Source organism: Vulpes vulpes, chromosome 15 (genome assembly GCF_048418805.1).
Source record: "Vulpes vulpes isolate BD-2025 chromosome 15, VulVul3, whole genome shotgun sequence".
NCBI classification, from domain to species: domain Eukaryota; kingdom Metazoa; phylum Chordata; class Mammalia; order Carnivora; family Canidae; genus Vulpes; species Vulpes vulpes.
This window is the reverse complement of record NC_132794.1, coordinates 58,495,906-58,516,571: the sequence shown is the minus strand read 5'-3', so window position 1 is coordinate 58,516,571 and position 20,666 is coordinate 58,495,906.

Genomic DNA, 20,666 nt, shown 5'->3' with positions numbered 1-20,666 from the left:
GGACCAGAAAATAGGAGTGCTGTGAGAAGAGTGTGAAGTACAGAGACACAGTGGAAAAGATGAAGAGGAAGATCTTGAGTGAAGATGAGGGTCAGGAGAGTGGATGCCCCAGGGAAACATGGAGGGAAAATTAGTAATAGAGAGTCAGCATATCTATCATGCCCAAGACCTTGGACTCGGACTGAATTAACTGGATTCCAGTTTTCCAGTTTCTGTGTAATGCTGTTAGGGCCAAGAAAAGACCAAGGGCCAGATGGGAGTAGGGCATAGTTCTGCAGCAGTTCCCTGCTCTGGCCCTGTGCAGAAACTGTCCAGTGGCCGCTGGTAATACCCAATACAGTGGCCTGGGCATCTCAACTGCTATGACCAATTTTATTAGGGTTAGTTGTTACCAGTATGTATCATACAACCTTTTTTTTTCCTTACTTAACTCTGGCATGTTGGTAAATTTTCTGCTGAATTGTAGTTTATCTTTCCCAGCTACAGTGTGGACTCTATAAAACTGTGATTGGTTTTACTGATCAATTTAGTTAGGATACAACTTAGCTAGTAGTTCTTCTGTTTTGTAATCTGGAAAGGAAATAAATTTTTGATGCCAATTTCCCTTCTTCCAACTGTCTCCTTATGGTCAAGCAACCTAGATAAATTGGGCCACTAATATTCACATCCTATGTGCAGTGACATCTAGGTATTTGGTTTACAATTAAATAGACTTATTAGAACTGGTACTACAAGTATTTATCATCTTAACTTCCCTGCCTATACCAATGTAAGTTTTAACTATTTTTGCCACTTGGCAAACCAAATGTTTTTTATGGGCTTTCTTTCATTGCTTTATGGTTAACCATCTCAATTACAATAAGACCAGATATTTATAGACTTCCTTGTTCTCTTTATTAATTTGATCTTTAATCCTTTAAGACTATCTATCACAATTGTCTTAGTAACCCAAAGAATATGTAATCTCCCCCACTCTGTAAAATGCCTAGATGAAAATTTTCACCATAATCATATTTATTTTCATCTATTTTCCCTAGCATATCTTCTGCCACAAACACATTTTGAAACAATAAATCAATAAGTCTTTCACATTTCCCACATAACACAGCTTTAATGGATTTTTCTACCTTGTTTGAAACTATAACCACTGCTACCAATAGAAGTGGGCCCATGTACATAATCTTTATATTCATTGTGGTATATGAAGAGTTAAATTAAAGAAGCAACCACCAATTTCAGATAGAAAGAAAGAACCAGGACCCTACAAGGCTCCCTCTCCATTCCTTCTAACCTCTGTGTTCTTCATGAGTACAGATTCATCTTCATGAAAACTAGGGTTTCTCAACCTCAGTACTGTTGATATTTGGGACTGGACCATTTTCATTGGTGGGGGGGAAGGGAGGTATCCTGTGTATTATAGGATGTTTAGCAGTATGCCTGGCCCCTACCCAGTGTCCTCTACTGGAGGAAGGAGTGTCTGAAGCACCATGCCCCATGCCCTCTCTGAGCTGTGATAACCAAAAAGGTCTCCAAACATTGCCAAAATGTCCTGAGAGGTAAAATTGCTTCCATTTGAGAGCCACTGATTTAAGAAACCATCCTCATTCTACGACCACACTCATTCCCCAGAACTGCCAGGTAAGAAAACAGAAAGAAGGAAAGAGCAAAGGAGAGAGAAGGGGAGGGAAAAAAGGGAACAGCAAGTAGGGGAGCAGGTAGGGGAAGAGAGAGGCAAAGAAAAATATGTAAACAGATAAAAACAAAACATGAAAAGAGAAAATAAAAAACAAAAAGGGAGACTGTTAGTAGAAATTTAGATCTTAAGTCCAACTATGAAATGCATTTGTCTACCTTCCTCTAGGCCTCATCCTAATTTCAAAGATGAAAATATTATGGCAAAATCCTTAAGCCCCCCCCCCCCAAAAAAGACTTGGATTAACAAATTTACATACATAAAGGATTTTAAAAGAAAATATGAATCAGATTCTGATAGGTTCATTGATTGTAAATCAACCAATCACACTAAAAATATTTACTGCACAATAAATAGCCTTCCTGTGGAAGGCTGGAAGTAGAGAAACTTTGCTCACCTGAATTAGCTGTTTGTCAATTGTATGTTTGCTTAGCTTTGTTTCCTAATCATTATTTTAATATTCAGTGCTACGGATAAAGAGTATAGAACTTAGTTCCTTGTTCTCAGCTGAGGTTAAGGAGGGAGGACGTGATCGGAGAGCTCATGTGCATAGTACTTGAAGTGCTGGGCAATGAATATGGGCAGCTATCAGTGAATCCCTTAAGGAGTTTAAGTAAGTACAGATGAATACTAACAAAGAAATGTAAACTTTCTATGTGGCTTTAGCAAGTTCATTAATTAGGAACATGTATATAGTTTTTATGAGAATGTCATTCTTATGCTTTAACAAAATTGAGCTCCTCCTAAAATATTTGAGAATATACAAACTTAATTTAATATAATCTGATGGTAAACAGGTAGAAATTATAAAATAATCTCATTTGAACTAAAGAAATAATTTAAATTGTCCATAAATAATTATAATCTTACTTAACTAAGTTGTCACTACATATATCTCCATACACTGTTAGCCTGTTAGCCTACAGATACAAATAGGATCGCGCTAATGATAATGCCCATATGTCACTGGCTGTTGTTCCCAATGCATCATGAGGATCCTACTTCTTGGCAAGTACCTCCCAAACTTGACAGGAATTCCAGGGATTCTCCTAAGAATAGGTGCAATCAGTTGACCTGTTATCCTAATCAGGCCTCTTCTGTTGGCAATAGCTAATACCCATGAGGACCAAAGAGTGACCATGTTCTGAGGCTAAAGGAAGAGAATATCTATTTCCTCTCCATGTATTATTATACTTTCTTGGAGATAATTCAAAACATGGGTGTTGGGATCCCTGGGTGGCGCAGCGGTTTAGCGCCTGCCTTTGGCCCAGGGCGCGATCCTGGAGACTCGGGATCGAATCCCACGTCGGGCTCCCGGTGCATGGAGCCTGCTTCTCCCTCTGCCTATGTCTCTGCCTCTCTCTCTCTCTCTCTCTCTCTCTCTCTCTCTGTGTGTGTGTGTGACTATCATAAATAAATAAATAAAATTAAAAAAAAAAAACATGGGTGTTTGAGTTTCAAATAGGCCTTTCAAATTTCAGCTCTTCTTCTCCAACAGGGCTTTGATCTGTCAATAATCCAGGCTGAAAAATTAAGTCACCACATGGCTTGTCCCACCAATTGCCACTACTTGATCAGTTGCCACATGCTTGGTTTTTCTGAACTTGAGATAAGCTCCCTCCCTAATGGTCACTCAGGTTTTCATGCAAACCAGCCTTTAGTTTCCCTTCCCTACAAGCCTGCCAACTATTTGCAAGGGTCAGTTCAAGAGTCTTGGAAAGTTTTGCTTTATAACAGACACACTTTGATGGACTGGCCTATGTTCCTTCTTAAAGAATCTGATGCTACCCACAGCATTTGCTAAGTGGGTAGTAGATCATGCAGCCTCCTTCTCAACCATGACATAGTTGATTGGACCAAGGGTGAACCCCTAACCTAAAGAGGAGACTTCCCATAACTGATTAGCAACTTGTGGCTTGGAACAAAAGGGCCATTTGGACCAATTAGATTCTTATCCTGGAAACAATTATTGGCAGAATAGAAAATTTAAAAATGCAATGGACTTACATTATTGGTGGTAAATCTATAGCCTTCTTCTGCCCTAGACTTACCTTCTTGGAGTCCTGGGCATTCAATTAAGCCTCTCAATATCATTATAATCAAATTTCCATTAATTTTGGGCCAGGTAGATAGGATTTATCTCCTTCATACCAAATTCTGATTAAAACAACTATATAGAGTTGCAATCCCAAGTTTAATTTTGGCCTCTAGTTAGTCCTCCCTGGTTCATCCAGAGAAAAGTAATATACAATCCAAACATTGTAGAGACTACATGACTTCAGGAAAGAAGTAGAAACAATTTTAAGTCATTCAGGGTTATAATGTCTGGCATAGGGCCTCCTAATTCAGGAGCACAAGGGACAGTCAAAAGAAAAGCAAATGGGAAATTCCACTCCTGGCCATCTCTGCTTCTCTTTGACATATTCCAACAACGTCCAGGCTGTGCTGCTATCCCTGGTAAGATGTTGAAATGTTATTCTATATGAAGCCAATCTGTAAATGTCATTAAATTCTAAAACCTTGATCATACTTTCAAAGGGTAGTCTGAGGGATGATGTAATAAAACTCTCTAATTTGTGGCTGCCAGTGATTTTGTTAACCTATTTCACCATTTTGGTAATTTTCTACATTACGGATTATGCTTTTCCCAAGGAGAGTCCAAAAACTTTCATTTCAAGTATCCTTTGCATGTGACTACCTTCAATCAAGCAGTCTCATTCTGTGAGACTCGGAAAAGCAAGGTAAATTCTGTGAGGCCACAGCCTTTTCTGGCAAGCATGGTTATGAAGCTGCTGAGTTCATCTGCAGCAGCCATAGAGAAGTTCTGCTGTTCCAGGGATGGTTACAGGAATGTTGAGTGACGGGCAGTTGCAGCAGTGTCCTTTCCATTGGACTGCTGTGGAACAGTCCCGTGGAATGATTGAGCATTCTTCCTGGCTACTCACTTCTCCTGTATGGCAACCAACCTTGGTTCTCTGACTGCCCCAAAGATCTGTAAGCTGTTTGATACTCTGTAACAAATCTTTCTCTGCTTAATCTAACTTGAGTGGGCTCTGTGGATGGCAATTGAACCCTGGCTGACTGAAAGCCAGTGAGGTAAGCGTCTTCCACACTAGCAAAGAGCAGGGCTGAGCAGGACAAGTGATACAGAGAAAAAGTAAATGTGTCCATGATGACCCACAAAGTCCCAAATGGGTAGTCTAAGAGTGGAAATAGAGAAAAACACTTTCAATGAAATGCAATAAAGTTTGCCATATGACAGGCACTTGCAGGATCTCATCCTTCCCTCCTCCCTCCCCAAGCACTTATTTTGCTGTTTTCATGTTCACTGCAACTAATGTGTGTCCCTCCACTAGATTCTGAACTCCTTAAGAATAGAAACTCTGTTTATCTTTCTGCCACTTATGTCAATGTCTGAGCCCCATGCTCTGACCTAGTGGTGCTTTAGCTCTCTTTAGTGGGTGTGTTATGGTTGTTGGTGGCAAGAATCTGCCAGCTCCCTGTTTCAGAGACAACAGAATAAACAAAACAGCTTCCTGTGATTCTTTTTACTTCAGGATATGGCCTCAAAAAGTCTGTGTATGAGGTGAGATCAAGTGGATCCCACCATCCGGGAGTCTTAACTGACAGCTAGCACCGGCCTTGGTGGTTCTCCAATTTGTATTTATATCTACACACGCCTCTTCCATCAAAATATGCCATATGCAACTAAAAGATATTGAATCAAATATTAATGCCCAAGATGCCCACACATTTTTATAATGCCTTCAACCTTCCTTACAAAGGATTTTAATGCACTCTTGTAATTTTACTTCAGCACAGCATAATCAGCAAATATCAATTTCTCTCCGGGACCACAAAGACTTGTTAACTGCAGTTCTACTATGCACGCCCTAGTAAGGGAGAGAGCTGCTGTGTCAGACTCTCAGAAATTATCTCATCTCTGCAGATCTTGGCATGAGGAAACAATGGAGCATACGAAATAAGTGCATTTGTCAGGCTCCTGGTAGCTTGTTTTTAAGAGGTAATTCCAAAGCATTCTGTCTCAAAGCCCACACCTGTTTCTCTGACTGTTAAATTCCTACCCATTCTGGGACACTAAGCTTCAATGCTACCTCCACAAGGCTCAATCATCCCAACCAGAACTATACAACCAGTTGTACTTTACTTCCACTTCCTTTGTCTACTAATGTTTATGTCTTATACCACCTTAAGGTAAGCAGTTTGAGGGTAAGAACTAGTTATTTTTCATCTTTGCATCCCAGTATATTAGAAGTCATAAAATATTTGTTGACTGGATAAATGGTAAAATTTGTCATTTCTACTACCAGGGTTAAGATAGAGAGGTCCTGACAGTTAAAAAAAAAAAAGAACTCAAATAGGTTTTTTATAGGCTAGTTCAGAAACAAATCACTTTTTAAAAACATTGTTTCATGGAGAAAAATAAGATCTGATTCCCCGAAAGGAAAAGTAAGACCTTTTTTTGCCTTTTTCAATGACAAAATAATTAGATTCCTTGTTTTTGAAAAGCACATCTTATGTTCAAGCAGAGGGAAAATAGGGCAGGCTGTTAGGTGTGGCTGTTTCCCTCTTCCACTCACACTAGCCTACTCTTCATGCCTTTCACTTTTTCCTGAATTATAATTCACTCTCAGCAAATGAGTCATCAATGGTTAGCAAGTAGCTCTATGGCACTGCCAAATTTCAACTCTGTGCACCTTGAAATGTTCATCAGGTGTGAACATTTAATAAACAAATACTCACTAAATGATTCCCTGATACTGCTTATTTCTGCTCAAAACAAAAAATTGACACAGTATCCCATCAGTGTTATTAGCAAAGATTTTCACAGCAATTTAAGGTTGGGGTTCTTAGTTACAGATCTATAAACAATCAACATTTCCTCCTGTGTTCTAAGCCCACAATGCTAGTACATTCCCCTCAGAAGGAAAAATTTGTCTTAGATTAACTTTTCCTATAGTGTTTCAAGTTAATGGGTAATGTGTAGAATGCAGATCCTATGGTCAAATAAGTTTGGAAAACACTGAGTTTAACAAAATTTAACAAATTCATTTACTTAGGATCTTTGTAGGTAGCATACACTGAATCTCAGAAGGATTTCTCTAGGGTCTTGTGTTTTGAACATACACTTTGGGAAATGTTGCTTTATAATCTGACTGGCCAAGTCTTTCCTACTAAACTAGTAAATATCAGTGATGGAGAAAGCAAAAGTGAGTGATTCTAATGTCCTTTTAAGTTTTTTTCTATAAATAATAGCATAAAATCTAATGAATTTCTCATTACATTTACAGAAGAAACTTCAATATCTTAAAAAGAAACAAACTTGTAAACACCTCAACAATTCTCTGACCATTATCAACTTATGTTCATCAAGTTTAACCTAACTTTCTCCCCATATCTTTTCTTAGAGTATGTGATAATAATTATTATGAATATCCTGCTGGGAATTTTTAATTTGTAGCATTTAGGTATGCTAAATGCAGTTCTTTATTTAATCTTCAAACCTGACAAGGTGAGAATTATGACTTAGGAATCTAAGACAGAGAATTTAAATAATTCAACCAGGTAAGTGGCAGAGCCAGGCCCCAGGGTCCATGCCATAACCACTGGGGGGCACCTCCTCATTGCTATGACTCTCTAGTTTAATAAGTGCTGCTCTCAGAAGCTTTCACCCCTTGGCTGCCTCTGTGTTCATGTAAACACTTTACCAACCAAAGCCTTCCAAGAGGCTAAACTCTAATTCTTTCTTTGACTACTACTTAGACCTAATGAGAAGGGAAGGTGCTAATTGGCTAATTAACTGTTCACTTCCCTCTGAGTCACTGTCTTTTGCTATTTTCATAGACTCCTTCAAGCATATCAGATTCAGAGAGAAGCTTCTTTCATGCTCTTTCAAAGAAAGGCAATCTGGAATTTAATCACCAGTTTTAACTTTGTGTCTCCTGCATTCTTTCTTGCCTACAGCAGAGAGGGGAAAAATTGCAGAAGCAATGTATCATGTTTCTGAGGTCAGATTCTCCACTTGCACTCACTCAGTTTGGGTTTCTTTCCCTCTCCATCCTGACAGGTAAGCATGAACAGGTAAGCATGAACATGAACCTGACAGGTTCAAATACTTTGGTTTCAGCATTTTACTACCTGCTCTCACTAACTTTGTCTTTTTTCCTGAACATTCTAACGAGCATTTGAACTTCAGACACCTGGGCGTTTCCTCGTTGCTTTGTTTGCAGGTTGTTCTTTAATCAACAAGGTCGTGGGACAGCCATGTCATCATCCAATTTTGCATGTGAGGGAATGAGGCACAAAGAAACTTACAAGGGCTGTGTAGTGATGAGTCCTCAGGCTTTTCAAGCAGGGGAAGTAAGGAATCAAATGTCCACAGTGATGTCAGATCTGCCTCTTTTGTGTCCTCAAGGTAGAGCCTCATTTTCAACTTGTAGGTAGATTTTTGTAATGGCCTGAACCCCACTAAAGGATTACAATCAGGACTTAGATACAAACTCTCAAACATTCTAAAAAACAAAGTGAATTTGTTGAATAAGAGCTTTAGGTATATATGTGAGTCAATAGCACAAACTTTAAAGAGTGAGTTAGTTTACAAGTCTTTGGAATTAAACCACTTCCTTTGAGTTATGCTCATTCCTCTCTCCCACTACTAACATCTTGGTTCCATTAAATCTTCCTTGGAAAATTCAGACATTGTAGCCCTTCCTGATCCAGAGAGTAATAACACAGGGCTTCAACTCATGGATCCTCAGATCTCTGTCTAATACTTTCAGGGTCAAATACATTGAGAACTGGGTACACATGAGGTAAGTGGCAAGACAAACACCTCTGAAGGACAAGATAAAAGGCCTAAATGTGGGGGCACTTGGGAGTCTTAGTTGGTTAAGCATCTGACTCTTGAATTCAGCTCAGGTCTTGATCTCAAGGTTGTGAGATGGAGCCCAAGGTGGGCTCCACGCTCAGCAGAGAGTCATTTCTTTTCCCTCTACCTCTGCCCCTCCCCCTGCTTCCATATGCTTGCTCTCTCTTTCTCAAATAAATAAATCTTTTAAAAAAAATACCTCAATGTGGATGGTATTTGCTCTTTCTCACAGGCAAGACAGTCAAGTGAAAACAGCATGCAGTTAGGAACAAAGCAAACCTGGTTATTTTCAACCCAACTAGACCACATAAGAGTTCCGTGACTTTGAGCAACTTACTTAATCTTCCTGAGCCTCAGATTCCTTACCTGTATAATTGCAATTAATACGGACCTAAAAGAGTTTTATGCATAAAATTAAATAATATATAAAAAATTCTGATCATACTGCCTGACACATGAGAGATATTCAATAAACATTCACTTCCTTCTTGCCCTTCAGCTTCTTAATTGTAAGGTAACTAAATGTTTTGTTTCAATGGAATTTTTAAGAAAATATTGTGGGAATACTCAAGACAGCAAATATGCAACAATGATAAAAATACTAGCAGCTACTCTCACCATCATTACCTATTATTATTTTTTTTTTAGTAAGATGTCTTCAAGTACAACAACCTGATGACTTGATTCAGCTTTGCCATGACACATATATGTCCCCACATGTCTTTTTGCTCAGTGGAGGGAATGGGAAGGCAGGTGAGGGGGCCATATTATCTCAACATCACTTAAGTCTCAGGACACTTTCCTTGCTAGAGTCTGTTCCACTCCCAGCCTAGTTTCTAATTGGGCAAATTGGAAACTCAGGATAAGAAATTTTTAAGCCTGATATCTTTACACAAAAGACCAGAATGTTTGCTTTGCTTTGTTTCTAGAGTTCATTAAGGATAAGAACACTTGATCTAGATATGGAGGTTGTGACCCATCACCCCCACCCATATATCCATAGGATAGTCTGGTTTTCTGGGGCTTGCACAACTAAAGGATCTGGAGTCATTTGACTTCTCTTAGGTCCCAAGTCACTGTGCTTGATTTAATTCATCTGATATGCACAAGTGAATTAATCTAGTCTCTGTCTCACTCCATACATATATGTAGTAATAGATAAAAATTCATTTACCATGTTAATTTTAAAATTAATGCCATTTTTGCACAATAAATGTATTTGTGTTGCTCAGTCATACTATGTTTCTTTGTAGATTTAGGCTAAACTGTCACAAAAGAGTAAATATCTTAAACATTCATCTGAAAAATCTAATACGTTACCCCGAGATTCTATCCATGTTAGACAATTATTGTCTATGCTAATGCCATTGTGCATTTTTCTGTATGTTCTCTCTGCAACTGAACTACATGTAGGACTCTCTTCTGGAGCTGAGATGAAAATGTAGCATTATTTTATCCAAGATTTTAAATGCCTAGAGATATTGATCCAGCCTGCTAGCCTGCTCAGAAGGATGCCCCACTTGCTGCATTGTGCTTAGAGACAATCTAATAAAAGCTTGCTGAATAATAAACAATAGGAGCCCACCAATTCTAAAAATTTAGATTGACAGGAATAATCCCCTCCCTGGAAAAGACAGACCAGCGGGTGCTTCCCATAAACCCATTACTGCCCACTCACCCATAAGCCTATAGAAGATGTTGGATTATTGGAACTCTAAGCTTTAAGAGAAATTGCTTTCCTAAATTTGACCTCCCACACTAAATATAAAATATGGACCATCTGTAATGAAGGGATTGCAGCCCAAACAGCCATCATCTCTCTAAGGCAGAGGTTAGAAGGTTGATGCACATTGGTTCCAAAGGGATGGGGATGAGGATGACCTTTTGCCTTGAAAATGGTCACTTGGAGCTGTAATGTGAGAGAAAGGGGTCAGGTATTTGCCAGTAAAGATTCTCTGAAGCTTCTGCCTTGTTAGACTCTTACACAGGGTAGGGTGGGGAAAGCCACAAAGGCAATCTGAGAAAACAGCATCAATTCTCATAGACATGAGAATGTAATACAAAGACTATGTGAAACTGGATATACTTCACATGGGGAATATGTTTCAAGGCCTTTCAAAATAAACAAGTAACTGTAGATAAAAGACAGAGGATTTAGAAAGGAAAATATCTTCTATTGACTTGTGACACAATTTTGACCATATGATTGGCATGTCAGTGTTGCTACTTGCCCCCTACCCACAGACAAAGCACAGTTTCTTCCAGGCTTATTCTTTTAAGGAAAAATAGTTTATAAAAATAATTTATGGAGTTCAGTGAAATTTCCACTGTCTTGTCTTGAGTTTTCTTTAATTCTGACAAAAGACTGACAGCAATGTAAGGATGCCACCCAAAATTTTGAGTGCTTTGTCAGTAATAGCTTGCAGGTGAAAAAGAAAAGGCTGCAAATCAAAGATTTCATCAGAGAAGAGAGTACCCCATTCAAGAGAGGGTAACATTAAGCAGGAAACTGAATGGCGGGGAGTGGGACATACCAGACTGATGGGAAGATCCAAAGTGGCTCACAATGATCAGGTAGATGGTTCTAATAAATGCATAAGAACACCCCCCCCCCCATCAGCCTCATGGAAGCATTTAGCAGGTTTTCTTGGATATGGTTTCAAAATACAAGTGAAGGTAAATGGAGGCCACCTTACTAAATTTTGCCATGATTGGTATTTGGGGAAGGCAAGAATGACCTGATGAATCATGAATATAAAATTAAATATTCTATGCTCTCTTTCATCTCAAAGAAGTGTTTCCCACTCAGTTATCTCTCTCAAACCATCTCTTCTAGGCCAGTCTTTAGCAGGGCCATTCTTAATGTATGGTAAATATATGGAAAATTAAAATTCAAAGAAAAAAGAAACAACTAATAGCTGTTCCAGTTAGTAATATCTTCATCAGCTTGGTATGAGAAAGAAAAATGACAGAGTAATATTGCCACTAGCAATCCTAAGTCATGTGATTTTTTTTTTTTTTTGGACAGATCAATGTTGGTTGCCAAGCAACCCATGCACAAAAAAAAGAGAGAGAAAAAAGAAAAGAAAAAGAGAGGAAAGCATCATTATGTTTTTATAAACCAGTCTTTTTTTTTAGAAAATCCATGGATTTTATACCAATATTATAATTAAAATTATTTTCAAGCTCGATGTTGCTTTAAAGGAGGGTCAGCTTCATTAATCAAAAATAACTTTCCTGAACAATGGTAAATATGCAAAATATACTTGGTAAGTAAACAGTGAACTTGAGGAACAAGAGCTGAAAATTCATAGTTGTCATCTTAGAATGTTTTATTAATGACATGTGGGTGTTTATTAATGAGTTTATTGCCTTTGTGTCACACTTATGTCACCATCAAATATTAATGTTTTCTATATTATAATAATATCTATTGATATAACTGAAATTTGCTTCCCAGTAGGTGTCACTATGAATAATACTTTTGAAATACTAAAATCAATAATAAGAATATTAGGTGGGCATTATAGTATGTCAGTGAAATGAATTCCACTTAAATACTGCATGTAAAATAAACTAAATATACCAAAGAATAATTTTAAGTATATGAATATACAGGTTATAGATATAGATCTTAGAATAGGCAAGAATTTGTTCTCTGAAATAATAGAATAAAAATAATAAATAGAGGAAAAGAAGTTTTGTGTATTCTCTGATTTGAAGTCAGGATTCTCTTCATTATTCTAATTAATAAGTATCGATTTCATCCAATGTGACAGAAGACTATGTAGACAAGAGATGGGCTAAGTGGTTCAAATAAACCCTAAATTCATTTATCCTTGGATAAGATGGCTGCTATTCCTCCCTCCATTCACTCTTTTCACAATTACAAGGTCTTGTTTGGGAGGCATTTTTTTCATTCCACTCCACGTTGCACAGGATTGGAGAGTATCTGTGCTAGCAAAAGGACTTCCCAGTGAATACCAAGGCAGCAATGTTCATTCGGCTTCTGGACTCTGAGTGGAGATGACAGTCAAGGCAGCTGGAAGCCTGGCTGCACTATCTGGAGATCAATAGAGGACTTTAGCCTAGTGCTTTACGGAGCTACTAATCAAGACAGAGGGACATAGGCTTCCTTAGCCAAGAAGGAAAAACTATGAGTATTCAGCAGGGACACAGACACATCTGGATTCTGGTAAAGTATCAGAATACCTCTGTCATTGTTCTGTGATTTCTCTCATAGGGAAGGCTGGCAGGAGGAGGCAAAATAGAAAGCATGCTCCCCTCCTCACCTCTTGCTGTATACACCCTTGGGCTGCCCACTTGTATGGGCAACCCAACCTTGGGCTGCTCACCTTGTATACATCCTGCCGAATTTTCTTGAGTTGCTCAAACTTGTGCTAATTAAAGGCAATTCCCTCCAGCCCTTGCTATCTCATCTGAAGTCAAAGTGTGTCACAGTATAATGGCTTCACATATACTCTTCCTGAATCTTATTCTACAATTCTAGAATTGCTGCTGTCTTAACCTAGAGTAGAGCATCAATAAGAGTAAATCTAGGACCCATTGTTACTCAGTAGACTGTGGCTTGAGGACACTTTAGGTCCTATATCACAGGCAGGCATCTTTTTTACTATGAACGAAGGAGGGTTACCCATAAGAGTGTTGTGACAGGTGGCATTCTAAGCACTTCACATATATTACTCTTCTAATCTTCATAACAATTCTACAAGTTTGATCCTAGCTTTATCTCCATTTCACAGGTGGAGAAACTATTCAGGATTCTGCAGCTCATTAGTTCGGGGCAAGACTGTGAACCCCAAGGTGTCTGGTTCCAAATCTGGACTCTCAGTCACTACTGTGCAGTCCCTTCTTATAGACTCACAGCTTAAGGGGCTAAAGGTTGATACATAAGGATGATTTTTAGCAGGAGGCCAACTATGAAGCTGTCCCTATTTCAAAACTCCTGTAGTGACCTTTTTTTTTTTTTGAGGACCACCTAGTTCAGAGATTATTGATTTATACTACCTGAAGAATATGTCTCACTCCATAAAAGACACAAAAATAATTAGTTGGGAGGGATACCTGGATGGCTCAGTGGTTAAGCGTCCGCCTTTGACTCAGGTCTTGATCCTGGAGACCCAGGATCAGGCTTCCTGCATTGAGCCTGCTTCTCCCTCTGTCTATGTCTCTGCCTCTTTCTCTGTGTGTCTCTCATGAGTAAATAAATAAAAATCTTAAAAAAAATTAGTCGGGAAAGTCTAAAACAGTACTTAGGGGCATTTCTATAAATACAAAGGTGGGAAGACGAGACCAAATTGCACATAATATAGAGACACAGGAGGTCTTGTGCTGAACTCTAAGTGCTTCAGCCACCGAGACTACAAGCAGGACCTCATCTTAGCTGGCTGGCTACAGGTCCCTACGACCCTCAGGACTTACTTATGGGACATGAAATGACAGTTATAACTGTGGGGAAAAAGCTGAAATGCCACTGGTATTGCTCTTCTCTCTGTTTTCCATGACTTTTACCTAGGGTCTGTCTCCCTCAGCCTCCGACTTGATGCTGGTCCCTGTCCTAACTCTCCATGTTAACTCTGTATTTAGAAACTATACTGCCTCTTCAAAGTCCATCTCCCAGAACCAGGTCTCAGACCTACCACCATTTTTAAAAAATATTTTATTTATTTATTCATGAGAGAAAGAGAGAGAGAGAGAGAGAGAGGCAGAGACACAAGCAGAGGGAGAAGCAGGCTCCATGCAGGGAGCCCGACATGGGACTGGATTCCGGATCTCCAGGATCACACCCTGGGCTATGGCAGTGCTAAATCGCTGAGCCACCTGGGCTGCCCAGCCTACCACCTTCTAAGCAAGCTCTACCCTCGACTTTTTTATCAGAACCCTCCAGGAACCCTCCTGAGAAGCCTCAGAGGTCCTGGAGTCCCTGGTCACCCTGGCCAACCTGGTCTCATGATCTATACTAGGCACCCCAAACCACTTTCACCTCTTAAGAGCCCATGTTTTCTGAAAGAAAGAGTAATCTTTGAAAATGGTTTTTAAAAGATTGTGTCTAAATAAATAAATAATTGTGTCCAGGGGAACAGAATGTTCATCTCATACATTTATCTTGTAGAAATGGTTCTTAAATTTCAATGAGCACCAGAATCACTCATTAGAATTACAGACACACCTCACCTCCATCTCCTTCTAGAAAATTCTGCCTTCAAATGATAGGGCCTGGGGGTTTGTATTACTTAAAAGATAATTCACCCACCATACTTCCAAAAAGACTGCTCTGTGGTTTTTCCTGGTTTCCACTTTAACACTTGCCCCTGACTAATGAGTCTGTTCCTGGTCTCAAAACAGACTGCAAAGATAAAGTAAAACAATAAATTTTAACTCTTATTTGTGTTTAACACATTACCGACTTCAAGTGCCTAGAGGAAACTGAGGCCAGAGAAAGCAACCGATTTGCTAAAGTTTTCAAAGTTAGTGGTGAATCTCTGACTATAATACGTATCTCTCATCTTCTAGTTCTTTCCTCTATAATATACCACTTTCCCCTCTGAGGTAGACAATAGGAGGTAGGAATAATTAAATCTGTATATTTGCATATAAAAAGACAACATGTATTGAAAAATTAGAAAGTTCTGTAAAAGGCTTAGCAGATTTTTATATGATCCAAACAATCACAGCTTTCTTAGGAAATATAACACAGAAGTAATTAAAGGTGTCTGTTTAGTGGCCTAACATTAGCCATCTTGATATTTCGCCCAGTTTTACCTTGTGCAGGAGGTCATTACAAAACAACTCCATCTGTGCCTCAGTTTCCTTATTTGTCATCAACCCAGAGAAATGTGGTAAAAATAATTGAAGATTATAATCAGCATGCAAAAAATTCAAAATACAAACATACTTTTGCCTTCAAAAAATGAAAATGAAAGATAGAGCTAAATTGAAGTGATTCTTTCCAATACAAAAGACTTATCACAATGCCTTGAAGAAGCTTTCCTAAAATATCCCAAACATGATTTATCTTACAAAAATATTTCTTTACAGCCACTATTCCCAAAATTATGTTCTGCAAATTTAAGCAACATGAAAGGCAGAGACTGTCCTTATGTAATATTAAACAGCCAGATGAAAACTATAAAAATTTAGCCATGTATCCAAATAATTGGTATATGCTATATCATTATCTAATATTTTAGGAGAACTCACTTATTTATTCTGATTGAATTAGAAATAATAAGTGTTTTCTGTGAACAAACCATGTTAGAAAATTTGGTGTTTGGCAGACTCAGTAACTGAAGGCCAACCAGGAATCAAATAGTTTTAAGTTTAGTGATGGTTGAGGATGGAAGAAAATGGGAGTCAAGTTATTTTTACATAGACACTAATGTGGTACCAGACCCAGAAAGAGATAATCATTGCTTAAGAATTATGTGATGAAAAAAAAGAATTATGTGATGAGAACTATATCTAATGACTAAAGAAAAAGAAAGATCCATTCATTACTAAAGACCTTTCTAGTTAACATTGCTCTGCAGGCAAGATGCAGAAAGGTCCACCCAAAAGATGAGAATCTCTCTAGATATCAAAGTCTTTTCTAGATGTTGCTCAGTGATCTCCTCCATAGCCTCCTTCTCCTAATCCTTTCTCCATGACTTCCCTCATCATCCTCCTTCCCATTCATCCATTTATCATTCAGCTTCTGTAGGAATCTTAAAGTTGAGGAGAAGTATCAGCTTTATATGGGAAGATTGTAAATCCCTGTGTAGGAAAAGGCTCCCAGTTAATAACAAAATAGATTGTTATTAAAAAGACAATTAGAATTATAAAGTTGTTTCATCAATATTATAAATCATGACAATTAAATTGCAGGGATTTTTATTTTGCTGCTTCTTGACCCTAAAAACAAACAAACAAAAAGTGTTAAGGAAATTAAGATATGTTTTGGCAAGACATGAAATTTACTTCATTACTTAGTGGATTAAATTCTCTCTAAATAAATCCCATACTGATCTGACTTTCACCATGAAAATCTGTACAGTGAACTCCTAGTTTATTATGCCTACTCGAAAAGGGTAATTTAATAAGGCATCAGTACAAATACTTAATTGTGCAATGGCTATCGACAATGCCTTTAAACAGTTGCATATTTGCCAGATTTAGCTAATGGAAGTAGAATTGCCACTTAATGTCTCAGCTTGCACTGGTGGAAAATAAATTGTATCTGACATTCCTTTGGCTTTTAAAGGACATACTTAGATAATATTTACAGTCAAATTGATCTATTGTTGCATTTATGTTTTCTTGGGTTAAAAAAAAGGATCAAATGGGTTCTAAAGGATAATATTTCTTAATATCTGCTCAGTTTGGAATGCTTTTGCACATACATGCCTCATTTAGTGGATGTCTAACCAAAGTCTAAATATCTGAATGGAAAGTTGACATTTCAATCAGGCAAACAGATATTTTAACTATAGCTCCAAGACCCAGATGTGTGGAAGATTGGTTGGTCAGTGGACTGGACTGTTCACTTTTTGTGGAGGTCATGTAGACAGAACTTTATTCATTAAATCAGTTGATACATTAAGTATTGACATATCTTATTAAGTTGTAACTAAAAGAAAAGGCTAGGAGAAAAGATCTAATATTTCAACATCCCTAACTTTCCCAGCACTATGAAATTCAAAAACAGGCAAGTCTTATTATTGACGGTGTTAAAAATCAGGACACTTTCCCTTGGGAGGTAGTAACTGGAAATAAGCACAAGGAGCTGCATCAGGTACACCGTGAAGTTCCATTTCCTGATCAGGGTGCTGGTTACATTGATATGTTTACTCATATTCTTGTCTAACAACCACTGTCAAAATACAGAACATGACCATCATCTCAGAAAGTTACTTGTGCCCCTTGCCAATCAATACCTGATCCTACCCACTCCCAGAGGCAATCACAGTTTTGATTGTTTTGCACTATAAGATTAGTTTTAACTCTTCTAGAACTCCTGTAAATTAAATCATACAGTAGGTATTCTTTTATATAAGACTTCTTTCATTCAGTATGTTTTTAAGATTCATCCATGTTGCACTTATCAATAGTTTATTTTTATTGCTAAGTAGTATTCCATTACATGCACATACCATGTTTTCTTTATCCATCCTGTAATTAATGGACATGTGGGTCATTTCCAATTTCAAGCCATTGTGAATAAACTTCCTATGAACATTCTTTTGAAGATATTTTAGTAGACATTTTTTTTCATTTCTCTTGGATAAGTACCTAGGCGTGGAACTGCTGGGCCATGGGATAGGTATAGAGTACTATTGCCTTGATTTTGGTATGAGATATGATGGATTTTCATGTATCCTTTGATAAAAACAAAGAAGTTAGGGATTCTGACAACACAATTAAGGAAACATATCTGAAGAAACATCTTTTCTCAAAAAAGTTGATCAGAATCACAATCAACATGGAAAGGGATCTTTAATGATATGACATGGGGCCTAGGATGATGTCCTTGGCCCTCTTGTAATCAATATTTTTGTCAGCAACATGAATGAAGACATTTTAGATATATTCAACAAATTTTCATATTAGGTATATTCAACAAATCTATAACAGGCTGAAAGAAACTCAATTCTATGAGTGCAGTATTCCCTGCACATGCCAAAGACTTTCACCCATAAGCCTTTGCACAGTCTTTTCTCTGCTTTATATATCCTTTTTGAGAGTTGAGGTAACTGTAAGTGCAACATGGGCCATCACCTTGACATGGAAAAAAATTTAGATGCCTAACACATATATAGAATTGCAGGAAATACATCGAAGTTGCTAATAATCCCTCTGGTTTCTGCCTCAAGTCACATCTAGACCATTGTGTCCCATATGGGACACCTTACCCTAGCAGAAATACTATCAAGCCATGGTGAATCTGGAGGAGAAAGGGGGCACTGGAAATAAAGAGGACACTAGAAAACTAAAATAAGAAGAAATTAAGAGACCTAGGATATCCATCCCTCCAATTCCAGCCTCACTCCATGGAACCCAAGTCTTGCTCCACCTTAGAAGAATCTTTACAGAATAGATTACCCCTGGAATCCTTAAGCCTTGCTCTTGTCCCTCCAGCCTTCCTCCATTAATCTTGGAATATACAGCTATGATACAAGGAGCAAGCCTGAATATGAGCAGAAAAAAATGAAAAGAACATTAAGTGATTGCATGAATTTATTGCACTCACAAGAAAATTTTGTGACTGATTAAATGTGCATAAATTTTTGATTGCTTGATTTGGGGAAAAATAATTATAATTAAATGTCTTTATATTTTAATTCTGTAAGATACAAATGAGTTAATATTTATGAAAGCAAATTTAAAGCACTTCTAGTTATAAGAAAAGGCATCCAAATGCAAGGGAAAATTTGGAGAAGACATTTTAAGAACACTCTCTGGAAATAATATACACAATGAAGACTAAAAATTGAGGGTTTTTTTTTTTTTTTGGTAGGTTCCCTTCACCAGTCCTGACACATATGGTCTAATATGACTATAAACCATGCAGTATTATGCTCCCAGGTTAAGAGCTGAGTCAGAAGAGAAAAGTTGGTCTTGCTCTCAATCTTCATAACTTCAAATTTTGGTTTTGGAGTATTTTTATTTCAACCTTATATTTGGGACCATATTTCTCTACAAGTCCAGCCAGCCTTTGCCAAGCCTTTAACGAAGAAATAGAAGCTAGAAGATCTTTCTCCATACCATTGCAGACAAGAACATTTTGTACTCTCACCCTCTCATATACCGGAATAACAGAAAGGAATACGTGAAATATAAAGGGTCAAAGTCTGTTCTTTCAAGTAATTATATGTAATGTGCATCCTAGAAGCAGGTATGCTACTCACATGGGTTCATATTCTGCATCCTTAATTAAGCAGTAAAATTTCACATAAAAAGAAAAGAAAACTGATAACACTGGAGTTAAAAGGCCATCTCAACAAAAGACTTTGATAAGACATCTCAAACTTGATAATATACTAGAAAAAGCCTCTAGAATCAGTTAGCCCAACTATTCTAAGTAATATGGTAATGAAACTAATGCCTTAGACAAAGCTAATTATCAGTCCTGACAAATCAACTCACAACACTGGGGCAGCCCCTGGTGGCTTAGCGGTTTAGCACTGCCTTCAGCCCAGGGTGTGATCCTGGAGTCCCAGGATTGAGTCCCACATTGGGCTCCCTGCATGGAGCCTGCTTCTCCCTCTGCCTGTGTCTCTGCCTCTCTCTGTGTATCTCTCATGAATAAATAAATAAAGTCTTTTTAAAAAAATCATGGCACCCATTTAGCTTGGTAGAGTCTAAAGCATTGGGTTCTCATACACAGTTTTATTGACTGCCATACAAAAATTGGCAGAACAGCTCATGGCCCATGGCCTATATTCATTTATTCATTCACTCATTCATTTGTTCATTCATTCTACAAGTGCTTTTTGAGTACTAACAATATACCAAATATGCTGCTAGACCCCAACTATATATTTCCTAATCAACTAGGGAAAATCTTTGAGAAGCTAATTGCATGTCCTGTACCACTTATCCAATTTTATTTTGAAGACAAGTTTTAGATAAATAGGCTCTTTTGTTTCAAGATAATGCACTCAAATACTTCAGAAAATGGGAAATTAACTCTAAGGATATACAGGGTCTGAAACTGACAAGCCACTGAGAACCAAGGTAGCTCTGAGGACCAGACATTTTTGCCATCTCTTGTTGGAAACATGATCCTCTGTTCATTCCCCTCTTTTGACACAGTTCTCCATATTCATAGTTCTTGCTCCCCTACAACTTTGGTGTGTGACCACTGTGATACATTGCATAATATCAACTTTGATAGAAGACATATTTTTCAAAACCTCCTTCTTTGTGTGAGTGCAAAAGTTGGTCAGAAGAGGATATGTATAAGATTTGAAAGGAAGAAGTGATGTAGAAGCCATTATCCTGGAGACTCATCACAGTCAGACATTAAGCAGAGGTGCCTGCTAGGACTCAGTCTGTTCTTGCTCTCTTTTGCAACTGACATCTAAC